The sequence below is a fragment of the Rhineura floridana genome, chromosome 1 (genome assembly GCF_030035675.1).
Source record: "Rhineura floridana isolate rRhiFlo1 chromosome 1, rRhiFlo1.hap2, whole genome shotgun sequence".
Taxonomy (NCBI): Eukaryota; Metazoa; Chordata; class Lepidosauria; order Squamata; family Rhineuridae; genus Rhineura; species Rhineura floridana.
This window is the reverse complement of record NC_084480.1, coordinates 231627221-231650816: the sequence shown is the minus strand read 5'-3', so window position 1 is coordinate 231650816 and position 23596 is coordinate 231627221. Positions and strand designations below refer to the sequence as shown.

Below are 23596 nucleotides of genomic sequence, written 5' to 3'. Positions count from 1 at the left end.
TATAACATTATACCAGTTTGGTGTCACGAGTCTTCTTTGTGTGGGGGCAATGTTGTTCCTAATTAGGGGCGTATTTGCCTCCACCATAATTACAGGGAAGACTTGGGAACATTCTCGAATCAAGTGCTAGGAGCCACGTGAGATCCTATCAGGGAGGGCACTGAGCAGCAGATATAAGGCTGCTCCGTTCTTCCCGCTCTTGCCTTTTTCGCCTCGCGGCACCCACCCTCCCTCCCTTGTCAGTATGGGCTTTGCTGGTCGCCTGAATGGGGCCGAGTAGGAATTTTTTGGGGGGGATCCTGATTTCAGAATCCCTTTGGTTTTGCCTACTCCATACTGCTTGGGTTTAATTCAATTGGCTTCTCGGTTGGGTGGGATGCGTCTGCTTTGGCTGGCATAGAATTCGGGCAGGTGAGGTATATGGGGGTTAAAATTAGGTGGTTAAGGCATCATGAAAAAGGGGCACTTCCTAGGGAACCATCAGCGCTTTGTGTCCGGTGGGGATCTGTGTTGTGTCCTTGTGGGACCTGCTTGCGCATCATGGTGAATGCCTGTACGGCGGGGCCATGGTGTGGAGGTTGGAACCACACAGCTGGCTCCAAGAGCAAGGAGGGAGGAATTCACCCATGTCCTTGACTATGGAGTCACGTGATGATGAGAAGTGATGCCTTAAGAAGGTGAGGGTGTAATCCCTCGTTGTTAGGTTTAGCCTCACCTGCCCGAAAAGATATAGATTTTAATAATTGGCTGTATTGCATTGGATTTAGGATGTTATATTTTAATAAATATAACATTATACCAGTTTGGTGTCACGAGTCTTCTTTGTGTGGGGGCAAAGGAACCTACTTTCATCTCTGGTGGACTTGTGCCAAGACCAATAGATTTTGGATTTCAATTCAAGATGAACTAAATAAAATTATAAAAGAAACGGTACACTTACAACCAGAATTATTCTTACCATTTTTATTCAAAGGTGACAATAAAAAGTTAAAATCAAAACATCTGATATCCAAATTAATACTGGCAGCAAGAATATCGATATTGCAACACTGGAAACATTTAGATGAGCTGAACATACAGATCTAGTACAGCAAAATCTGGACAATAGCAATCTTGGACAAAATCACACTGCATCTTCAATTCCTGAGAGGAGCTGCAAAACCAGAAACATTCATGTCAATATGGTGGAGATCTATGGATTATACTTCACAGCAAGATCTACATAAACAACTTTCTTCATCAGCAAAACCTATCTGGTTTTACTAAACAACTAACTGGATCCATATAGTTTTATATCTCCCATTAAGTTATACTAGATAACCAAACTTCACAATACTCACCTGTTTATTAGCACTTATCTATGTACTCTTACACTTTTACATATCTGCTATATCAAGATAAGTATGGGCTCTGGGGAGGGAATTAGGGACATACTTATGTTACTGTATTATTTATGATACATTTTTGTATAACAAAAGGTTAAAATAAAAATAAAATAAATTTTTTTTTAGTGTGAATGTATCTTAATTTACACATTTTTTATTATTTATTTATTTATTTGATTTATATCCCACCCTTCCTCCCAGTAGGAGCCCAGGGCAAAAATGTATATAATGTTCTGTAACATTTACATTTTTTGCAAAGCAGCTTTCCCTAATATAACGCATTTTTGTATGTTATTTTCAATAGCATATGCTTGTTCTGCACACTTTATCTCAGCATTTGCATTTTTTGTGCACATTACTTGGCTAGGGAACTGCATTGCAAAATTTGGACAAGTGCAAATTTCAAAGAATGGCTCTGGTTTGGATATTGTTTTGAAAAGCATGAATTTGGTAGGTTTGCCTTTAAATGTGAACTGAATCAAATTTCTCCTCCATCCCTATCTCCAGATGTTTTGGACTATACCTCCCATCAGCCCACCCAGTATGGCCAATGATCAGAGATTATGGTAGTTGTAGTCTAATAACATCTGGAGGGTGCCAGTTTGGGCAAGGCTGTTCCACAAAAATACCATGCATTCAGATGGGATGTGGGATTTTGCAAGGGACTGGAACAGCAGAGGAGATGGGAAAAGAGGAAGTGTTGTACTAGCACTGAACCTAATCAGCCACTACTGAAATAGAATAACTAATAGAATAGAACAAAAAACACAAAAGGCTTCTTTCTAAAGAGAGCTGGCCTTCCAAATGTGTGCATGTGTTTAATTAAAATATGACAAGCAAGCACGTAGGTGGGAGAAAAGGAGTGACAACACCACAATTTAGGTGAATCCTAAGTTCATCAGAATCTGGATACTGATGAACATGCACAGAACTGCTTGTTGCTATTTGTCCCACTTCTCTTAACACTTCATCAGCATGCTTTCTTCCTTATGTTCAAGAAAAAAGGGGGAGAAGGTCTAGGTCATTGTTAAACACAAGCCCCAGTTTGGGATTGACAGAAAATCGTTACCGTCTGACAGCTCTTCTGTGGTCCATGTTAAATGAGCTTCAGATTTCAGATAGGGATGGATGAACTGGGTTAGAAAAATAAATGACAAGCCCTGAGTCTTAACTCGTTCTCCAAATTGCAGCTTGACAGAAATTTCAATCCAATTTTAAGCATAGCTGTTTTCTCTCACAAATATACCTGCAAACCTACCCCAATGTGATAGATATTCCAGTTCATAACAACCAGAAATAAGGTATATGGAACAATAATTCACACAATGTCCCCCTTTTAAATATGACACTTGGTAAGTTTCCCTAAAATTATATACAGTTTGTTGTTGATTCATCCATTGTTTTAATTATTATTGTTTCATTGTATGTCTATGCAAAATGTGTGTGTGGGGGGGACTTCAATAAAACCAATGAGGAAATAAATGCCACCCACATCCCTCACTTAACACAGATACTCACCAGAAATAACACAGACATAAACACAGGGGCCAGACCTTGCAATAAACCCAGATGCCAACCCTACTTCTATTTAGGCAACATTGTTACAGGACTTAATGATGTCAACCACAGCAACAAGGGTTATTTTACCAGCTCATCTTCCAATGTGAGGTATACCATCTTTTGCCAGCAGTGCTTCTCTGTGTGCTACATAGAGCAAGAAGGCCAGTTTCCAAGCAAAAGATTAAATGGACACAAATCTGGCATCAGGAAAGGATGATATTCTGAAAATAGTAGGAGAATATTTCAACCTTCCAGAACATTCTAATACTAACCTTAAAGTGGACATTCTTTAAAAAAAGAAATTTCCATGGTAGGTGCTAATATTAAGACACTGACTTATCAAGAAGTTACGTTCCCTCATATATGGCCTGAATTTAAATAATGGGTTTTAATTCCACTACATTGTTAATTTGCTCCTAATATCAGGATGTTTGTGTCAGTTTCATAAATTTCTTAATCTTTAAGGTTCCACAAGACTCTTTGTTGTTTTTCCTGCAACAGGTTGACACAGATATGCCTCTGAAACATAGAAACATTTACTTAATGAAGTATTATCAGTGGTATTATGTTCATTTTTTCCTAATAAGTGAGTTGTATTTTAAAGAGTGGGAGTAGAAATACAATAGAAAAAAGTTGAAGAATTGCATTACAATATTCAAATAATCTTCATTTAAGCAAGATACCAACGGACATTCAAAGGCACTGAAATGTAGAAGCCATCTTAAATAATCCATAAAATTACATGTTATGCACAACTAACCTAGTTTGTCTTATCAAAAATAGTCAGTTGCAATGGCTTGTGCACAAATGCTTTGGGTAAGGCCATCATGGAGGATAAGGCTATCAATGGCTACTAATCATGATGGCTATGCTCTACTTCTGCTGTCAGAGGCAGTTTCCTACTGGAAACTGCAGGAGGGGAAAGTGCTGTTGCACTCAGGTCCTGATTGTGGGCTTCCCATAGGCATCTGGTTGGCCACTGAGAGACAAGGATGCTGGATTACATGAGCCATTGGCTGGTCCAGCAGGTTCTTATGTTCTTGTGTTCATTTTTCCCTAATAATAAAATTTGTGCAGGTAATTCTTTGCAAGTGAAAAATGACAGTAACCTAACTATTTAAAATTAAAATAAGTGGTTTGCTTCAGGCTATCAAAAACATACTTGGAATGGATATAAGGCTACAATAATGGCTGTGACATAAATTATGTCGGCAGTTTCTTAAGACAGTATTGATCTTCAGTACTAAGTAGACATGTTGTTGGGTCAGCACCCCAAATAATCATCAAACTGCCTTAGAACATATATAGCAAAGCTATAAAGGTCAGGTATGAAGTAGCATAAACAGAATAAACTAGATAAATCTATGTAAGAGAAAGTCTCACCCTAGAGCTCCAGGTGAAGTATGAAGTAGCAAAGAGAGAATAAACTAGATAAGTCAGTATAAAGTGAATCTCACCCTAGAGCTGCATACTATAGGGGGGAAATCAGAATTAAGGTCCTCATTTGAATCTGGGCTATGGGGTTACACATAGTTTCTGTTTAAGGAAACTGATTTACTGTCCATACCCTCAAACAACACCTAACACTAACCTCCTTATTTAGCCTCCAGTTTGTTATCTTTAACAGCTATCTAGTTCATACAGAGTCTCATCCCTTGCAATCACCAATATATTATTTTTGCTAGCCCAAGGTTAGGTACTAACCAGATTGACTCAAAAGCAACACAGACTCAGAACACAGTTCAAGCTTTATTAATACACATAACCAAATATATATTACACACACCAGTACATTATTTTCCTAAATAACAGTCTAAAATCAACAGATAAACAAAAATGTTAGTTCACCAGGTCCCAGTGCCACTCTTTTATTTATTAAAAGAGTGGCTGGTGTTAAGGGGTAGAAGGTACAGTATGTTCTTGATGTGTGAACTTCCTTGAAATCTGTAGAAATCTCCCTCATGATTTTTTTGGGGGGGGGTGAGTGGGAGATTATACACTTTTGGCACAAGTTGACAAAGAGTAACCTGTAACCCTTCAGATGCTGAATTACATCATCTGTGACCATTGGCCATGCTGGCTGGGGTTGATGAGAACTGAAGGGCTACAGATTCCCCACCCTGCACCGCATCACACATTGTTTAGGACTCGGAGAGGCCCTCAACCCTCCAGAGAGGCTTTTCAGTGTTGTAGGTGGCTGCAGGGGGAAGGAGGAGACAGGAAACGTCTGTGAACTTCTTGAAGCTAACTTATGGTAGGAAATAACTGTATGCCGGTATTCCATCCCAGTTTTTGTCACTTTACTCCTGTGGTTTTGGCAGGCTAATGGATTTTTTCTGGAAGCAATTAACACAGAAATGAGCTCTCCACTTCCACTATATTGTGCTAGATTTCCAGAAGTGACTTTTATGTCATGTGATAGATTGAATAAAATGTGGAAATTATCAGGTAAGGAAACGATGGGAAAACGGAATTAACTACCATCTGAATGCTCTATGTAATCTCTGTGCAAGCAAATCACGATGAATGATCAATAAACAGGTGATCTGGAGGAGTCATAAATAGTTTTAGCTTGGCATAAATTCATACTCTCAACCCTGATCAAAGTATGTCTCAAGTGGCAAATTTGGGGTGCAATTTTGAAGGGATATTTGAACATTCCTTCCGTCTTTTCTCCAAACACCCTCTTACACAAAATATGGAGAAGCTCATACAAATCTCCAACTAAAACATGCCAGACAACTAAGCATTTTTACCATATTCACATTCACTGCAGTTGGTCTACAGATACAAATTATGAACACATTTAAATGCAAAAAAGAGGAAAACAAACAGCTGTTTAAATCCAACTGCTTAGTAAATCAGGTATTTCCAAAACAAAACATTGTAATTGGCTCCTTAAGCACATTTGTGTGACAGCCTTTGTTCCTCATACATAGCAGTCTCTGGCTTCTTAATACTATTATCTGTTTATAATATTTTTATAATGTTTTGAGTAGAAAAAGTATATCTTACTGCTTTAGGAGGAAAAACATGCAAGTATTTCCAAACCATAGCATGGAACCCTTCCCACTTTCTTATAGCAGCATTATGATTAGGTGCTAAAATTCTGGAAGTCACAGCAAGTCGTTAAACTCCAGCAGCCACTATAGCCCAGGCATTTTAAACTTAAATTTAATTTTATTTTAAACTTAACTGTAACTGTATTTTTATTTTATTCGTATTTTAATTTTGTTTTTAAATATGTTTTATATTGTATGTTTTAATCCACACTTGTTTGTTTTTAAATGTGGTTTTATTTTGCTGTACACCGCCCTGAGAGCTTGTTGCTATAGGGCGGTTTAAAAGCGTAATTAAATAAATAAATAAAATAAATATATTAAAATGTCAAATGCCATGTTTCACATAAAACGTTGCAAAGTGTGAAAATGGCACTGCCTAGAATGGGCCTTTATAAACAGGAGCGAAAACAAGGCGAATCTCAAGTACGAAGATTTTGCGTCATTTGCAAAATGAAGCCATGGCAAGTTAGCTGACCTGAAATGAGAGGGCTAAAAACCCTGATTACGAAAAGTTTCTGTCATGGAATAGTCACAAAAATCAATCATAATTAAAAAAAAAACTAGTTCTAACAAAAATTATGAACTCTGATAGGTAATAAGTTCAGTCATGGAAACAAAGACTCAAGTCCCACCTGCAATATACATTTAAAGCAATATGATACTGTGATGCCCTTCTCTGGCTCTCCCTGTCAGGTTCCTACCTGCTCGTGGTTACTGCCTGTCTCTAGGCACCACCAGGGACTCCACCAGTCCAGACTGTCCTTTTTTATGGTTTCTCTCCCCGCTCTAGCACAGATCTCAACAGATCCCCCTGCTAGGCAGCACCACCAGTCACGTCCTATAACCAGTATTCCCAGAGACTCTGCCTGAGTCTCCCTCAATTAGGTTACCTCTGTGACTGCGTGCTTAAGCTGTCCCAATCCCTTTGATTTACTCAGACTGCTTATAATTCTGGTTTGCTCTGAATATTTATGGTGTTATATTTCCCTTCCCCGCTGCCACCATTTGCCACTCTTCAGCCTTGGTTATTTACCTCACCCTCCCTTCTGGTCTGTGAAACCCCAACCAAGGATCAGGCCTCTGGTAAACCAAATTAAGTATTTATTAAATAACACAGAGAACCAGATTAACAAGATTTCTTCATAAGGCACATAAGCATATGGTTTTATCTAATACTAATCCGAACTCCACCCCCTCCTTCTCCACGCTCTCCTGACAAACAACTCTCTCAAACCCACCAACATCCACACCACATCCACCTGACATTCTTCCTTTTATACTGTCAGCCATTTTAAACATTCAGCCAATCATCCAGCATTCTACTGCCCATTCACTCCCCCTTCCTCTTTCATTCTACTTACCATGTATCTCCTATACAACCAGCACTTACCCTATTTACACTAATATAGGAACATCACAGATACCACTTTGAACAGTCATGCCTTACCCCAGTGAATCCTGAGAATTGTAGTTTGTTAAGGGTGCTGAGCGTTGTTGGGAGACTCCTATCCCCCCCCCAAGCTACAATTCTCAGAGTTCCCTGGGAAGAGAGATTAACTGCTAAACTATTCTGAGAATTGTAGCTCCATGAGAACAAGGTCTCCTCACAACTCTCAGCATCCTTAACAAACTACAGTTCAAAGGATTCTTTGGATGAAGCCATGACTGTTTAAAGTGGCATAATACTATTTTAAATATATCATGCAGAACAGGCCTTAGATCCACAAATGCCAAAAGGCAGCATTGTCTATATATCAGTCTGTCCCCCTTATCTTGGACTAGGGTGGTCATGTATCTTCCTTTACAGAGGAGGACCATCTATTTTGAAGGAGTGTGGCTTAGTGGTTAGAGTGTTGGACTAGAACCTGGGAGACCAGGGTTCAAATCCCTACATAGCCATGAAGCTCACTGGGTGACCTTGGGCCAGTCACTGCTCTCAGCCTCAACCACTTCTGAATACCGCTTATCATGAAAACCTTATTCATAGGGTTGGCATAAGTCAGAATCTACTTGAAGGCAGTCCATTTCCATTTGAAGGCTATCTGAAAGGCGTAGATAGCATGGTAACGAGGTGCCATAGAGCAGCCCTCCTGACAGTGGTGTCACTGCCACTTACCTGGGCAACGTGGGTTCAGGGCAGGTTGTGGTAAGGTCCAGGCTGCACGGATATGTTGGTGGAGCCAATGTGGCACTCTCACCAGTGCACCTCCACAATCCCAACCTCACCACTGTCTTGCCCCACCCCCTGCAGTGTCCTGGTAAGTAGCAGTGACTCTGCTGTCCAGTAGAGAGGTCCATGGCACTATCCTACCATGCTGGCTGCTCCTGCTATCTGGTCCAAATCTTAAACATAAAGAAACATCAGAAAAGAGAGCAGGGGCCTTGACATTATCCATCCACAGTTAGCACCAGGACTGCAAGGTCACACAGGCCACCTGGTAACAGTCTTCCTCACTATGGTGAGACATACTGTGTTTCTGTTTAAACTAGGGTAATGATTTCCAAATTTGTATCTGTTTGTATCAGTAGGCACATGACAATTGTGTGCAATTCCATTTCCTCTTTTGTTCTCTTTTTCTAGTGAAGCATAAGTGGCCACCTTCTCTTGGGTCTGCAGTCAGCAAGCCACTTTGCCTTAGACACCACCATCAATAATGATGAAAAAGTTGCCTGAGTCACCTTTAGTTTCTTTCCCAGTTCTGCAAAACACACTATACCGACAGGGGAGAATTGTAAATTAGGAAAGATCACAATGTGAAACCACCCAATTCAGAATAACTCATCCCAATACAGAGGTTGCCAGCCTTTTAAACTGCAGAAACAAAAGGGAACAGCACCAAACAAAGGGCATCAAAGAGAGACAAGCTCTGGTGCTAGATAAAATGTATTGTGAGCTCGACGTGTCGAGCTCACAATACATTTCATCTAGCACCAGAGCTTGTCTCTCTTTCCTAGTGTTTTAAATTGCTAACATTCTAAATTCTGGTCTGGGCTCAGATGGCTTCATATTAGCCTTCAGGATTCCCCTCCCCCCACTGTCACATTCCTTTCCTTCACCCAAACTTACCTGCTGGAACAGTGGAACCTGCAGCAGCAGTGAAGTCTTCCTCTCTTCTTCCCCCACTCCATTAGGGTGCTTAGAGTGCTGCAACTACAGTGCCCCAAGTTCAACATGAACACAGACCCAGGAGCCCTGGAAAACTTTGTTTCCCAAGGTACTTGTCTCTGAGACATTGTTCTGTCATTCTGTCTGCCCTGAGAGATTATTGTAATTACTGCTGCTCCATCACCAGGCAATCTTGGGAAGAGAGATGGGGTGGTATTTGAGATCTAGTGGTTCACTGTGGTTGGGGATGGTAGGGAGGCAAACTGTCTAAATCACTTACCTTCTTAGATTTTTCCTTGTGAGTGTTCATAAATATTCACCACCACCACCCCAAGCCCTTGAAAGATTTCAAAAAGGGAATGGAAATCATGGCTAGCCAAGGAGAGTTCATATATCATTACAACATAAACACTGATTGGTTAGCAGTTATCCACACTCTTGCAATCCTGTTCTAGAAGTGTAAAAACTTTTCAGAAGTTCCAGAACTAGAGAAACAGTGGGCACTCCAACCCAGATTTGCATGCCAAAACATCAAAAAGTGTTACATTGTCTGCTGTGTCATCAATACATGTGATTGTAGTGCCAGAAAATGTCAATGCTCAGAAAAATATAACAGGGTGGTGGTGGGATATCCTCAGTCTTCTTCCTTTTTCTTCGCCATTTCCCATTTGTATGTCTCATTCCACGATACATATTTTTCTTTGTGTCCTTTTAAATTCTAAACCTGTGGCTTGCCTTACCTTATGGTTTCATTTTTGTAAACTAATATTTTAGGCACTATATAAATATGATACTTAGAAGAATGAAATACACTCAATATCCATGGTTTCCTGTGTCTGGGACACTTCTGTCATGGGCCCCAAAGAGAACCTGTGGCAGAAATGGGAGGAAGGGGTACAGAACCTAGAAATGGGATTCAGTTCTGCTGAAGGGAATCAGGATGACACAGGTAAAGGATTTTCAGAATCCTCTGAGCCTGCTAGTAGAATTACTGAGAACAGCCCAGAAGTCCCCCCCTTCTCCTCCCAGAGCCATTTGAAGATAAAGGTATCTTGGCATCCAGCCCAGATCTAGATGAGGAGCAAAGTGAAAGTGGCCAGACAGAGTTACTGACTTCTACCTCCCCAAGGTGAAGGGAAAAGGCCAGATAGCAGCTTCAGCTCTAGCAGCTACTATCAGCTCCTTGACAGAGCTTGCACTTAGCAACAAAGGCTAGAATGACCAAGAATTAACCCACAGAGTACACTCTCCTCTGCTCTGTCATATATAAGTTTAACAATGCTTGTGATTCTCTGTTGAGACAATTTGCCTTTGCTGCCTCCACCTTGCCTATTTTATATATTGAGATAAGTCCACTGTGTTCCTGTATCCTGATTTGTGCCTAGAGTGTGATGCTGTGTTCCTGTATTGATTTATTAAATAAAGCTTCATGCAGAAAAACCCAGTTTCCCGAGTCTTGAGTCTCCTTCTTTGTTGGGAGCCAGCACAACTTCTTTTTAAAAAATCAAAACCTCCCATTCCCCCTTTCATCCAGTCTCCTGCCCAGTGTCCTTGTGGAAGGTGTCTATAGGGGCTTATGTCGGCGAGAAGAATGGAGGACTGTTTTCACATGTGGGCATACCCACCTATTCAAGCCTGAATTTTGCTGAGTTTTCTGTATCATACATAGGGTTAAGTTGAAATTCTTCACTCAAACTGTTTTGAGTAAAACCAGGAGAATTCAAAGGCAAATTGTATTTTGGGTAGCCCTTCTTTTCTGCACCTTCTCCTATGCCTGCACATGGAGAACTACAGCCTGTTGAGGAGCCAGAAGGTTGAGCTAGGTATCCCCACCCTAGAAAGCAACTCTGAGAACTTTGCCACAGCTGTAATTGCTTCCAGGGAAAAGCTTATTGTCTGGGTTATTGTTTTGCAGATGCTAGTTATGTTTGTGGTGAGAGCACAAATGCAATCATGAATGTTTAAGTGTGCCTGGGTTTTTGTTATTTTATATTTTTATTGATTTATTGTATTGTACTTTTGAATTTGTGTTTACTGTAATTACATCATATGTTCTGTATTATTCTGTTCATCATTTGGGGGGCCTTGCCCCTGAAGCAGTATAGAAGTAAACTTATGGTAATGATGCTGATGAGGGTTCTGCTTACTTTTTTTCACTGCTGTTTTGGGGCTTTAGATGTGCCAACACTCCCAGACACCCCAGCAACTTGTCACCACCATTTCTTCTTCTTCTCAACAGGCTGCAGAGTAAGGACAGGAAGAGTTATTCTGACTCTAAATGCCAACTCTACCTTATCACGTAATGTCAACATGAAACTAATTAGAGCATAGAGATGGGGGAGAAATTCAGTTCAATTTGCATTGTAATGGGTATCTCCCTAATTTGCCTTCCCAGAACAATATGCAAACCAAAGCACAACTATTCTTCAACGTTCACACTTTGCTTAATTTTGTAATGCAGTTTCCCAACTCCATCCCAACTCTCATTGTGGACACTAGAGAAGCATGTGTGTAAAAATACATAAATTAGTGAAGATAACATACAAAATGCAATATATTAGTTGAAATGTCATACAAAAATGTGTATAAGGAGAAATACATACTAAAATTCCAACCAATTTTAGAAATGTGGCAAAATGAAAAGATTGGCCAAATGAGAAACAGAAATGGTCAGATTTATCCATTCCTATCAGAGTGAGATACTTCCTTTCCCCACTCAGTAAACTCCTGAGAAGAAGAAAAATGGTGACCGCTTGCCTCTGGGACCTCAGCATGGTGCTTTGTGCCCTTTGTCACTGAAATGCCACCCCAACTTTACAGCCTAATAAAAGAGACATTTTGGCTCAGCCCTAATATTCAAAGAGCCACAAAAACTCACCAGGAACTGTCCAGATTTCAGAAGTATAACTCAGAGCTTGGATAAAAATATCCTCAGCAGTTCTTTCTTTTTTTACACTGGCAGGTTTTTTTTCTCCTACCCATTCTGTTTGCAGGGCCAGATGAAAACACTTTGCTGCCTGAGGCATATGCCTTCCCCCAGTCAAGGTACATTACCCAAGGCCAGTCAAATTATTTAGCCCCTGAGGCAGAAAATCCCACAAGTACTTCTTCCCTTCTCCTGGAGTAAGATTATAGTAATAATAAATAACAACTAACCATTTGCTATCCTTTTATGACATCCAAAGCCAGCAGCCTGAGGCAGCTGCCTTAACTTTCCTAATCTGCCTGCTTGTAACTCTTTGGCTAAATTTACAATTTTTGCTTGACTTGCCTTTGCTTCTTTGGCTTGAGAACCACTTCCAAGACTTTGATATTTTCTTCAAGGCTGTTCTGAGGATCAAGGTAGTCATGAGATGCAATTGTGTGTAATTTACTTTCTCACCACCTGCAACATTTTTACAACAAAAAAAGCTTTAAAGCTTCAGATTTTAATGGAGGGATGGGGAAGAGGTATAGTTAACTCTTGCCCCTCAGGCTATTTTTCCACCATGGGGAGAAGAACAGCTGTGGAACAATTCTAAGAAGAAAAGTAGAAAGAGGAGGGAAGGGTTCAGGGCCGGTGCCAGGCATGACTGGACTCTTGGGCACCAGCCTGCCTCTGGCCCATGGTGCACACTCATGTGTCCCACCTACCTCTCACATCATCTCACATGAATGATGTGCACACATAGTGCATAGGCCTTCCATCAGCCAACATGGGGGGGTTCAGCCCCTTAGGGAAGCCAGGGCCCAACCCTAGGCCAGGGCCTGACCTGGCCACCTTCTGGCACCAGACCTGAAAGGGTTAATCAACCATTAACGCAATCGCACACCCCACCTTCATCCCCAGAATCATATGTTTTGCCTGGACAGAAACTTCCAGTTTGGGTGTGAATTCTATTATTTTGTAAAATCTGATAAAACCAAAGTTGATTCCACATAAAATGAAGTTCACACCCAAACTGGAAATGTTTGTCCAGATAAGCATTAGGTTCACCTCATGTCAATGTTTTTTGGTGGGCGGGGCTTGATGCTCTGTTGCACTAGTGCAACAAATCCACTTTTAAAAAATGAATTTTCCAACATTAGGAAAGTGGCGGGGAAATACACTGACAAGCGTGGAATGCACAAATTATTGATGAGATGATGGAAAACACCGTACAAGCAAATCTAGATGAATATTCATTGTTGCAAAGCCTCCCCACCGATGAATCAGAACAAATGTTCATTAAATACTAGGCATAGTCTAACTTCTGCGAAGGGATGGGGGGGATTTCTATTCAGTTTGCACTGGAAGGCGAACCTACCTAATTCTCACTTTCTAAAACAATACAAGAACTGAAAGAAAGCTATCCTTTGAAACTCACACTTCTCAGGATATTGCAGTCAAGTAATGTGTAATACTGGAGAAACGTGTCCACAAAAATATATATATTTGTAAACATAACATGCACAATGCATACAAAATGTGTATACTTGGCAAAATTAAAACTAAACAATGGTCCACAGACTGGAAGCGTTCAATATACATCCCAATTCCAAAGAAAGGGGATCCCAGGGAATGCAGTAATTATCTAACTATTGCCTTAATATCCCATGAAAGTAAAGTAATGCTCAAGATTCTACAACAAAGGCTCTTACCATATATGGAGCAAGAAATGCCAGACGTCCAAGCTGGATTTAGAAAGGGAAGAGGCACCAGAGATCATATCACATACATACGTTGGATAATGGAATGGACCAAGGAATTTCAGAAGGAAATCACCCTGTGCTTTATAGATTACAGGAAAGCCTTTGACTGTGTAGATCATGAAAAACTATGGAATGCTTTAAAAGAAATGGGGGTGCCACAGTATGTGATTGTCCTGATGTGCAAGCTATACTCTGGAGAAGAGGCCACTGTAAGGATAGAATATGGAGAAACCAATTGGTTCTCCATTGGAAAGGGTGTGAGACAGGAGTGTATTTTATCACCCTATTTGTTTAATCTATACACAGAACATATCATACCAAAAGCAGGATTGGACCAAGATGAAGGAGGTGTGAAAATTGGAGAGAGAAGTATCAATAATTTAAGATGTGCAGATGATACCATACTACTAGCAGAAACCAGTAATGATTTGAAATGAATGCTGATGAAAGTTAAAGAGGAAAGCACAAATGCAGAACTACAGGTGAGCGTCAAAAAGACTAAAGTAATGACAACAGAAGATTTATGTAACTTTAAAGTTGACAACGATGACATTGAACTTGTCAAGGATTATCAATACCTCGGCACAGTCATTAACCAAAATGGAGACAATAGTCAAGAAATCTGAAGAAGGCTAGGACTGGGGAGCGCAGCTATGAGAGAACTAGTAGAGGTCCTCAAATGGAAAGATATATCACTGAACACTAAAGTCAGGATCATTCAGACCATGGTATTCCTGATCTCTATGTATGGATGTGAAAGTTGGGCAGTGAAAAAGTGGATAAGAGAAAAATCAACTCATTTGAAATGTGGTGTTGGAGGAGAACTTTGCGCATACCATGGACTGCGAAAAAAAACAAATAATTGGGTGTTAGAACAAATTAAAGCAGAACTACCATTAGAAGCTAAAATGATGAAACTGAGGTTATCATACTTTGGACACATCATGACAAGATCTGATTCACTAGAAAAGACAATAATGCTGGGAAAAACAGAAGGGAGTAGAAAAAGAGGAAGGCAAAACAAGAGATGGATTGATTTCATAAATAAGCCACAGACCTGAACTTACAAGATCTGAACAGGATGGTTCACAACAGATGTTCTTGGAGATTGCTGATTTATAGAGTCACCATAAGTCGTAGTCGACTTGAAGGCACATAACAACAAGAAGAAGCATACAAACAGATGCATATTAAGAGAAATTTGCAATAAAATGCTCATGAATTTTCATGAGCACTTCTTTAATTTTTAAAAAATTGCCATCTGATGTGGAAATATGCAGAATTGAACTTGACTGGAAACATAAAAAACTGAAACCAAAGTTGACAGATTCACCCATCCCCACCACTCCACAAGATTTGTGGAAGCAAATCAATATGAATGTTCAATAGTCAGATTATCTGGAAGAGCCCTACAAGAAGACTGCAGAATATTTTGCACAACCCTAATTTAAATCCTGCTTATGAGCAGTTCATGAAAATATGTAATAGTAACATGGAGTTGCTCCAAAGTTTTTTGGTTTATTTATTTATTTGTGGCATTGTCACATAACCTCATGGCAGCTTACAATAAAGGTAAAAAAATACAAATGAGATTGGTTTCCCTCAAGATATCTCAGACATTTTGCTGGATCAAGAACCTCCAAATTTTCTTCAGAATTTACTCTTGGCAGACTTTATGGTAACTATCTAAAGTGATGTTTAGCCACTCCAGAATAGAATAGTTTATTTAGTTATTATCTTATCCAAATTATCTGACTGCACTCCATTGTTGCCTTGACATCAAAGGCATTCTCCTACTATGTACTGGCCTACATTAATTAGTTACAGAGTGATCCAAGTCATACAAAGCTGGCGGGAGGGGGTGGCTGAGGAATAGCTAGTGGGAAGCTCTGTGGCATCCATTCACCATTTGGGAGGCACTGGACCAGCTGAGTGTCGGCTTAGTCATGAGTTACGCGTGTGGGCCGGAAGGTTAAAGCTGGCTCCCATGAATACTCCTATCAGGGGGTAAGTGTTCCCCTTTGACCAGTGTAAATATTGGCCAGATTGGGACCCACAGGAAGCTTCAAAGGAGAGTTGGATGCTGTGGAAGCCCCCCCTCTGCTCCTCCACCACGCCCCCAGAATGCCCCATTTTGGGGCTCAGCTGGGACGAAGGGCTTCTGCCGGTGGAGTCCGACTGAGCCCAGCAGCGTTGCAAGCCTGCCGGCTCTTCAGGAGGTCCACCACACCCTATTTCCCTCCAACCCAGCACAAATACAAATTGGATTGCATCCTTTGACTCCAGTGAATATTTATGTTTGAAGGTATTTATAATGGATGCTAATACAGCGGGCTGGACTGGAACAGCACTGGTAAAAATACATATTATAATACAAGATACATATGGGTGATGGGGGAAAGGAGATAAGCTAAAAATAAATAATATGAAGATAAGCAATGAAACAAAAGGAACTCTGATAAAAACCTATATGGCAAGATCAACACAATATGGTTTTAATGAGCTATATAAATAGTGAAAGAGGAATAATCACTCTCATTGCTGTCAGTTTAATTAGATAACTTACCATATATGGCTTGCCCATGTAGGTCATTGGGAGGGGGATACCTTAGTTTGTTCTGTGAAATTTAAATTAAGTTTAACAACTGGAATTAGATAGAATAGAAAAGCTCCTTTGTTTATCACACAAGAACAAATGAATCACTTGGATCTTTTGTACTAGTACTTTAAAGGATATTAAAGAAATAAGGACTATCCTACAGAACAGTGCATGGCAATTTTGTTTTAACTACATAGAAGTCAGTACAATACTTTTTTTGCCTATTTCTTAAACTCTATTTACATGATGTATTGGATTCATTAGAATTTAATGGGAGTCTATCTGATAGAAAGCGGGGGGGGCATACCTTTTCCAAGTATTCCTTATCAGAGAATATTGATTTAAAATTACAAAGGGGAAAAAGTCAATGATGGTGTAAAAATTATGGTGTTTGGAGTAGTTTTAAAAACCGACTGAAATAAGATTTTTGCATCCAGATCCTTTCAAGTTTGAGCCTGGTTTACAAACGGCTTGTTGCACAGAACAACCCCACTAGGTTCTGGGGAAAAATTGATTTTTTCAGTGGACCAACCTAATTTGTATGTCTCAGACTTCTATGCAGATTGGAACACAGCTTTCAATCAGATTATGCAGTTCTCCAGATTTTGCAGTGAAGACAGTCCAAAAACTATGCACAAAAATATGAAGGTTATGTCAAAAATGTGTACAAAAATACCTATTTTAGGAGGAAAACATTGAAAAACATAGAAAAAATGTATTTTAGAGGAAGTATGTATACAAAATTCCACCTTGGGCTCTTTTGGGAGGAAGGGTGGAATATAAAGAAATAAAGAAATAAATAATGTGTACAAAATGCACACAATTTAAAGGAGGATTTCTTTGTATTTAAAACACACACCAAAAAATGAGAAAGAACACACCTTGGACAGCGTGCATGTGACACTGACATGAAATGGATATAAGGTGATCCATTCATCCCTAAACTAGCAGTGGCTGGTGGAGCAGCACAGGCAGGGCTGCATTGCTGACCTGGCCCACCAATGTCACATGCTGCTGGTGGTCACCAAAAGGGAGAGTGGGAGGGGCAACATGATGCAGACTCAGTGCAGCACAGGCACAGTTGTGGGCAAATCAGATTTGCTGTGCCATTGTGCCTGCAGTGCACTCCGTGGTCCTGCCTCTTCTCCTTCTCAGTAAAACAGCAGCAACACACAGCGTTGGGAAGCCAGGTCAGCAATGCAGCCTTTCCTCTCCAGCCACTACAGCCTAAACCCTCCCCACTGCCAGTGCTACTGCCACAATTGCAGTCCCTTTTCCTGATTTATACTTCTTTCTTTCCTATAGTGGTGTAAGCCATAGTAGTTGGGAAGGTAGCAGTAGCCCAGTGGCATCACTAGGGTTGGTGTCACCCAGTGCGGTAACTCATGGTGTCACCCCCATGGACTTCCTCCCGTACCAGACCATACAGAATCCTTAGTAATGTTTTTTGTACTAATGTTACTCATAAATCGTAATTTCCGTATATCACTGAATGTAATGGCAATAGTAGTGATATAAACAACTAGCAAAATTAAAATTACACCTTTAAATTACAATATCATACGCACAGCCTAAATGTATTTACATTTATACATAGTTTCATGTGGTTAAAGTGAAAATTCGGTAAGAAAACAATAGAATTCCAAGTAAAAATGTTTAAGAACTACATCAAAATTATGTTCATTTTAACATTAAACTTTACCGTTACATGAGATACATTAATGGAATAGGTTTGCATAATCAATAATGGCCCAAATAATGTAGAAGTTGTAGACAAATGCATATAGAAATATACTCATAAATGAAATAATACCAAAAAAATAAACAGGAACAAATACACAAGCATTTCAGCACTTAGTGAACATCTCAACTAAATCAAAACTTTCCTTTCCTGGCCTTCAAAGCTGCAAACTTGTGAATCACTTCATCGAAATCAATGCCTTTCACCAGCTCACTTTCAATTGATAATATCGCAAGATCGGAAAGCCTTGACTGTCCCATGGTAGATCGCAAATAGTTCTTTATAAGTTTCAGCTTTGAAAAGCTCCTCTCACATGAAGCCACAGACACACAAATCGTCAGAAATAATTTTAGGCTTAGTGAAAGGGTTGGGAGAGATTCTACGAAGTCCCATTCAGCTATGAATGTCAAAACGTCTAATATTGCCCAATCTTTGGCTTCTTCCAGATCAATCTCTGCTGCTTTCAGGTGCCTTCTCAGCCTTGGTATTTCTATTAAAAGCTCACTCTCGGATACCTCATCATAGAAAGTGGTTAATTTTGGAATGGACACCTTTAACTCTTCTTCAGTGGCAGATATGAGACTCTTCACTTGAACAGCCTCAAACATGGCTGCTACTTCCTTGATGGCTCTTGATCTGATCTGGAGTTCAGAATGAAAGTGATCAATGCACTCAAGCATCACCCTCTTATTCTTCTTGCAGAGTGAGTCCAGCATCGCTTGCTTGCTCCCCTGCCATCCTCTTCTTGAACCTGGCTCTTCTCTCTACTGCAATTCCATATTCGTCTGATTTTAAAAGCGCCTGTTCAGTTGCATGCTCCACTAGGTGACTGCACTCCTCGTGCAGAAAAAGTCTTAGCGCCTCTAGCTTTGTCACCACCTTGTCGAGAGTTAAGCTCTTAGTCTGCAGGTACTGCTGTGTAAGATTAACTTCCTGAAGTACATCACACCAGAAGTACAGGTAGCACAGAAAAGTGAAATCACATACAGCAGGCAAAAGACCTTGTGCTGCACCTCTTGTGGCCAAATTTTCATGTGGATCACAAAGAGCTTCAATCACCACCACAAACTTATTGAACTTTTCTTTAACTGGCTTAACTACAGCATGATGAGTACTCCAGGGTGTTGTTGATAGCCTTTTCACTGACACTCCAGTATGGTCAGTTAACACATCCCATCAATGGGTGGAAGCAGCAAAAAAAGAAAACATTGTCTCAAGCGTTCCAAAAAATGTCACACACGATGCATTTTCAGCAAAAGAGTGCTGACCGCACAAGTTAAGCAAATGGTCCACACATCCATTAAAAATAGCTTTCTTGTTCTTTCCCTTAAGAATGGCTTGTACACCTCCATGGATTCCAGCCATAGCGGCAGCATTATCGTAACCTTGAGCATGGCACATAATTATGTCCAGTCCATCACTTTCCAGATTTTTAAGAATGTCAGAACTGAGGTCAGCAGCTTTTTTCCCCTTTAAAGGGAAAAATCCTAGAAATACTTCTTTTACTTCAACTTTCCTATTGTTGATTTTTACATATCTGATCACTTCCTCTGCGACTCCCCGCCCACTTTTAAATCAGAACAAAGCCAGCAGCTCTGATGGAAAACTGGCAAAACAAAAGGGTCATTTAGGAGGAACCACTCTGTAGTCTGAGAAGCCCCAAATAACGTGACACCTGGAAACAGGTATTTTCTTGGAGGTTATCGATCAATTCTGAACAACAAAATATTTACTTGAATGGGCTTCCTGAATTCACTTTTCAACACTTTAGGGCTATTCACCGCTTTAGGTTTGTGAATGAGGACAGTGCGTTTCCTGCACATTGATTAAGGCATGCTTGCTAAACAAAGTTGGCCCCTAGAGAAGCAATGAAGCCAGAGTGCAACTATTGGATCCCACCCAAACATTTGGGGCATAGGGAGAGGTCACTTGTGCACCTCCAAAATGGAAGACCAATGGAGGCACACATTTGCATAATATTTGCATGTAATAATTTATCTGTACAGATACACATTTAGAAATCATTGCTGCAATTTAAATAGACATACATCGCATCACACCATGGTTTTGAGATTGTTATAACCCACCCTGGGACCTTCGGGTGAAGGGCGGGTAATAAATGCTAATAATAATAGTCCTACTCAGAGAAGACCCTTTGAAATAAATGGACATGACCCTGGTTGATTAACAATGGGTCTACTCTGAGTAGGATTTAGTTGGCAACAACCCTCACAGATTTGCCTTGCTATTTCCTCAACTAGTTTGGACTTGGTGCTTTTAAATAACAGGAACAGATGCCAAAGAGGAGAAATTTCTTGTACCTTTATTTAGGAGTTATACAGAAGAGAGGAAGTGGGTCGGTGTACAGCCTCATGTGAAAAACAGCCCCAAACTGTTAAATTCTCTCTTCAATGCATTTATTTATTTATTTATTTTATTTATTGTACTTATATACCACCCCATAACCGAAGCTCTCTGGGTGGTTTACAGCAGCTAAAAACATTAAAACAAATATACAAATTTAAAAATACATCTTTTAAAAACAATTTAAAACACAATTAAAAAATTTAAAACACATGCTAAAATGCCTGGGAGAAGAGAAAAGTCTTGACCTGGCACCAGAAAGATAATAGTGTTGGTGCCAGGTGCTCCTCATCAGGGAGATAATTCCATAAACACAGTCTGATCTGCTTTTTTATTTGGTGGCAAGCGTCACCGTGCTTGGATCTTTTAAAATCTGTATTACAGCAGAATCTGCATGTTTGTGCAGAATGCAGCAGCTAGACTCCTGATTGGGGGGGGCAGACAGCCAACAACACGTGACATCCCTGCAAAAGCATCTGCACTGGCACCCACTTTGCTACCAGGCCCCATTCAAGATTCTTGTGCTGATATACAAAGCCCTGAATAACCTGGGATCCAGGATACCTTAAGGACCCTCTGCGCTCTGAGACCATCCGGAGGAGTATTATCAGTTGTCCCCTGTGTTTCATCCAGAAGTCAGGTATTTAGTGTCACTGGTCCCAAGCTGTTCTCTTCCAGCATAGATGCGACAGGCACCCTACTTTTGACTTCCAATAGTCTCTTGAAGATCTTTTAATGCCAACAGACCCAAGCAGTTGTCTAAAACTGATCAGCCAGTCACTGTATTGTTTTTTTAAAAAATGTTGTTGTATGTTTTATATAGTTGTGGTTTTACTATACAGCAGTACACAAATACTTTTATAGATAAATATTTATTACATTTATATCCCACCTTTCCTTTAATGAGCTCAAGGTGGTATACAAACGTTCTCCCACTCCCCATTTTAGCCTCACATCACCTCTGTGAGGTAGGTTAGGCTGAGAGACAGCAATTGACCCAGTGAGCTTCATGGTCCAGTGGGGGATTTGGACCCTGGTCTCCCAGGTCCCAGTCCAACACTAACCACGAACTTTATAAACACATCTTTGTTTATTTACAAATAAAGGCCCCAAATGGCTTAGAAGCCACTTTTAAACAATGGGTAAGTGATATATAAATATAATCATTATTATTCTTTTTATTTATTTGGTATGACTTGATGCATTCATTATAAAATTCATGGAATTTATATTCCGTCCCTAAGGGAGACCAGGGTGGCAAACACAAAACACAAGAATTCTGCAAGAAAAAAAAATACCAGAAGCAGTTAAAAACAGTCCAAAACAACAAGCACATTGTAAAGCATGGTTAAAAATATTGTAAAACACAGTTAAAAACTTAACTTTCATAAATGTATTTGATGATGATGGTGATAAATACATAAGTGCCCACTCAGAACCAAGTCCCAATGAGTCAAGTAAGGTCTGGGCCCCCTCCCCAGGTTGGCAGCTGCAGCAGTAGTGGCAGGCAAGGCGGACAAAGGGTGAGTGCAAGCCAGAGCGCGCGTGTGCCCCTGCCTCTCCAATGGCCGTGTGCTCCGTGGCGTTTATTTATTTATTTATTTTATTACATTTTTAGACCGCCCTATAGCAACAAGCTCTCAGGGCAGTGTACAACAGGGTAAAAACAGATTAAAATACATGTGGGTATGAGTACAATACAATAGAAAACATTTTTAAAAACAAAATTAAGACAAAAGATTAAAATTAAAATAAATGAAAATTAAATTTAAAATTTAAATTTAAAATGCCTGGGCAAAGAGGTAGGTCTTTACCTGGCGCTGAAAAGATAACAAAGAAGGCACCAGGCGTATCTCGTCAGGGAGGGCGTTCCATACTTCGGGGGCCACCACTGAGAAGGCCCTAGCTCTAGTTATTGCTCTCCGGGCCTACCTATGCATTGGAACCCGGAGAAGGGCCTTCGACGTCAAGCGCAGTGACCAGGTAGGTACATAGCGGGAGAGGCGTTCCGCCAGGTATTGTGGTTCGATGCCATTAAGGGCTTTATAGGTAAGAACCAACACTTTAAATCTGGCCCGGAAACATATTGGTAGCCAGTGCAGCTGGGCCAGGACAGGTGTTATATGATCAGATTTTTTAGTCCAAGTAAGAACTCTGGCCGCAGCATTCTGCACCAGCTGAAGTTTCCGAACCGTCTTCAAAGGTAACCCCACGTAGAGTGCATTACAGTAGTCCAATCTAGAGGTTACCAGAGCATGCATAACTGTGGCGAGGTTCTCCCTGTCCAGATAGGGTTGTAGTTGGGCTACCAGCCGAAGCTGGTAGAATGCATTCCGTGCCACTGAGGCTACTTGAGCCTCCAGTGACAGGAGCGGATCTAATAAGACCCCCAAACTACGGACTGTTGATTTGTGCGGTGTACGTTGTAAGCTCAGTTACATTAGAGTATAAGTTGGTCAATAAATCCAAGTACACGACATAGTATTAAGAGTCCATTTACTCAGGACATTAAGGCTTGTAGCAGTTACAAGTAGCTTCCCCCCCTCTAGACAGAACATCTCTCTCCGAAAGCAAAACTTAGACAGACACAAACAGAAGGCTGTTGGAACTTTTCCCAGCTGATATCTCCCTGGTTGCCATGACTACATTACTGGTCTTGGCTGTCCGTTCCCAGGCTGGGCAAAGACTTAACTCCTGATAACGCTCCTGCTAGCTTCAAACTTTCAGCCTTTCAGACTTGATGAAAAACAACCTGTGGCAGTAAAGCCTAATGGGTCAACATGTCCCCCTTTTTTCATCATGTCTTTTTATAACAATAACAATGGCATTTCAGGAATACATTTTCTACTATATACAGGTAATACATTTCAGTACATTGCATCATACATTACATGTCAGTTTACATGTCACACATATCCAAACTTTATTAATCAAACTTAGGCTGTACGCAAGTCAGATATAACGTTTCTGCATCCATCTCCACGACTTTGTGCATACCAGGGCTGCTGACTAAACCCACAGTAAATCTGTCAGCAGGTTTCCCAATGTTAGCTCTCTCAGAGCGCCTTAAAAGAATTGGAGCTTCTGCTCCCACTGCACCCCCTCCTG

The 23596-nt window shown here is 40.4% G+C and overlaps 1 long non-coding RNA gene across 1 annotated transcript; it reads right to left on the bottom strand.

The window, feature by feature from the left end:
* Nucleotides 1–1073: 1073 nt before the first annotated feature.
* Nucleotides 1074–12214, bottom strand: LOC133369069 (uncharacterized). The gene is made up of 3 exons (XR_009758821.1): nt 11992–12214; nt 11261–11353; nt 1074–1153 (listed from the first exon to the last, which is right to left on the bottom strand). It is a non-coding gene; the product is annotated as an uncharacterized LOC133369069 (long non-coding RNA).
* Between the last annotated feature and the right edge of the window lie 11382 nt (nt 12215–23596).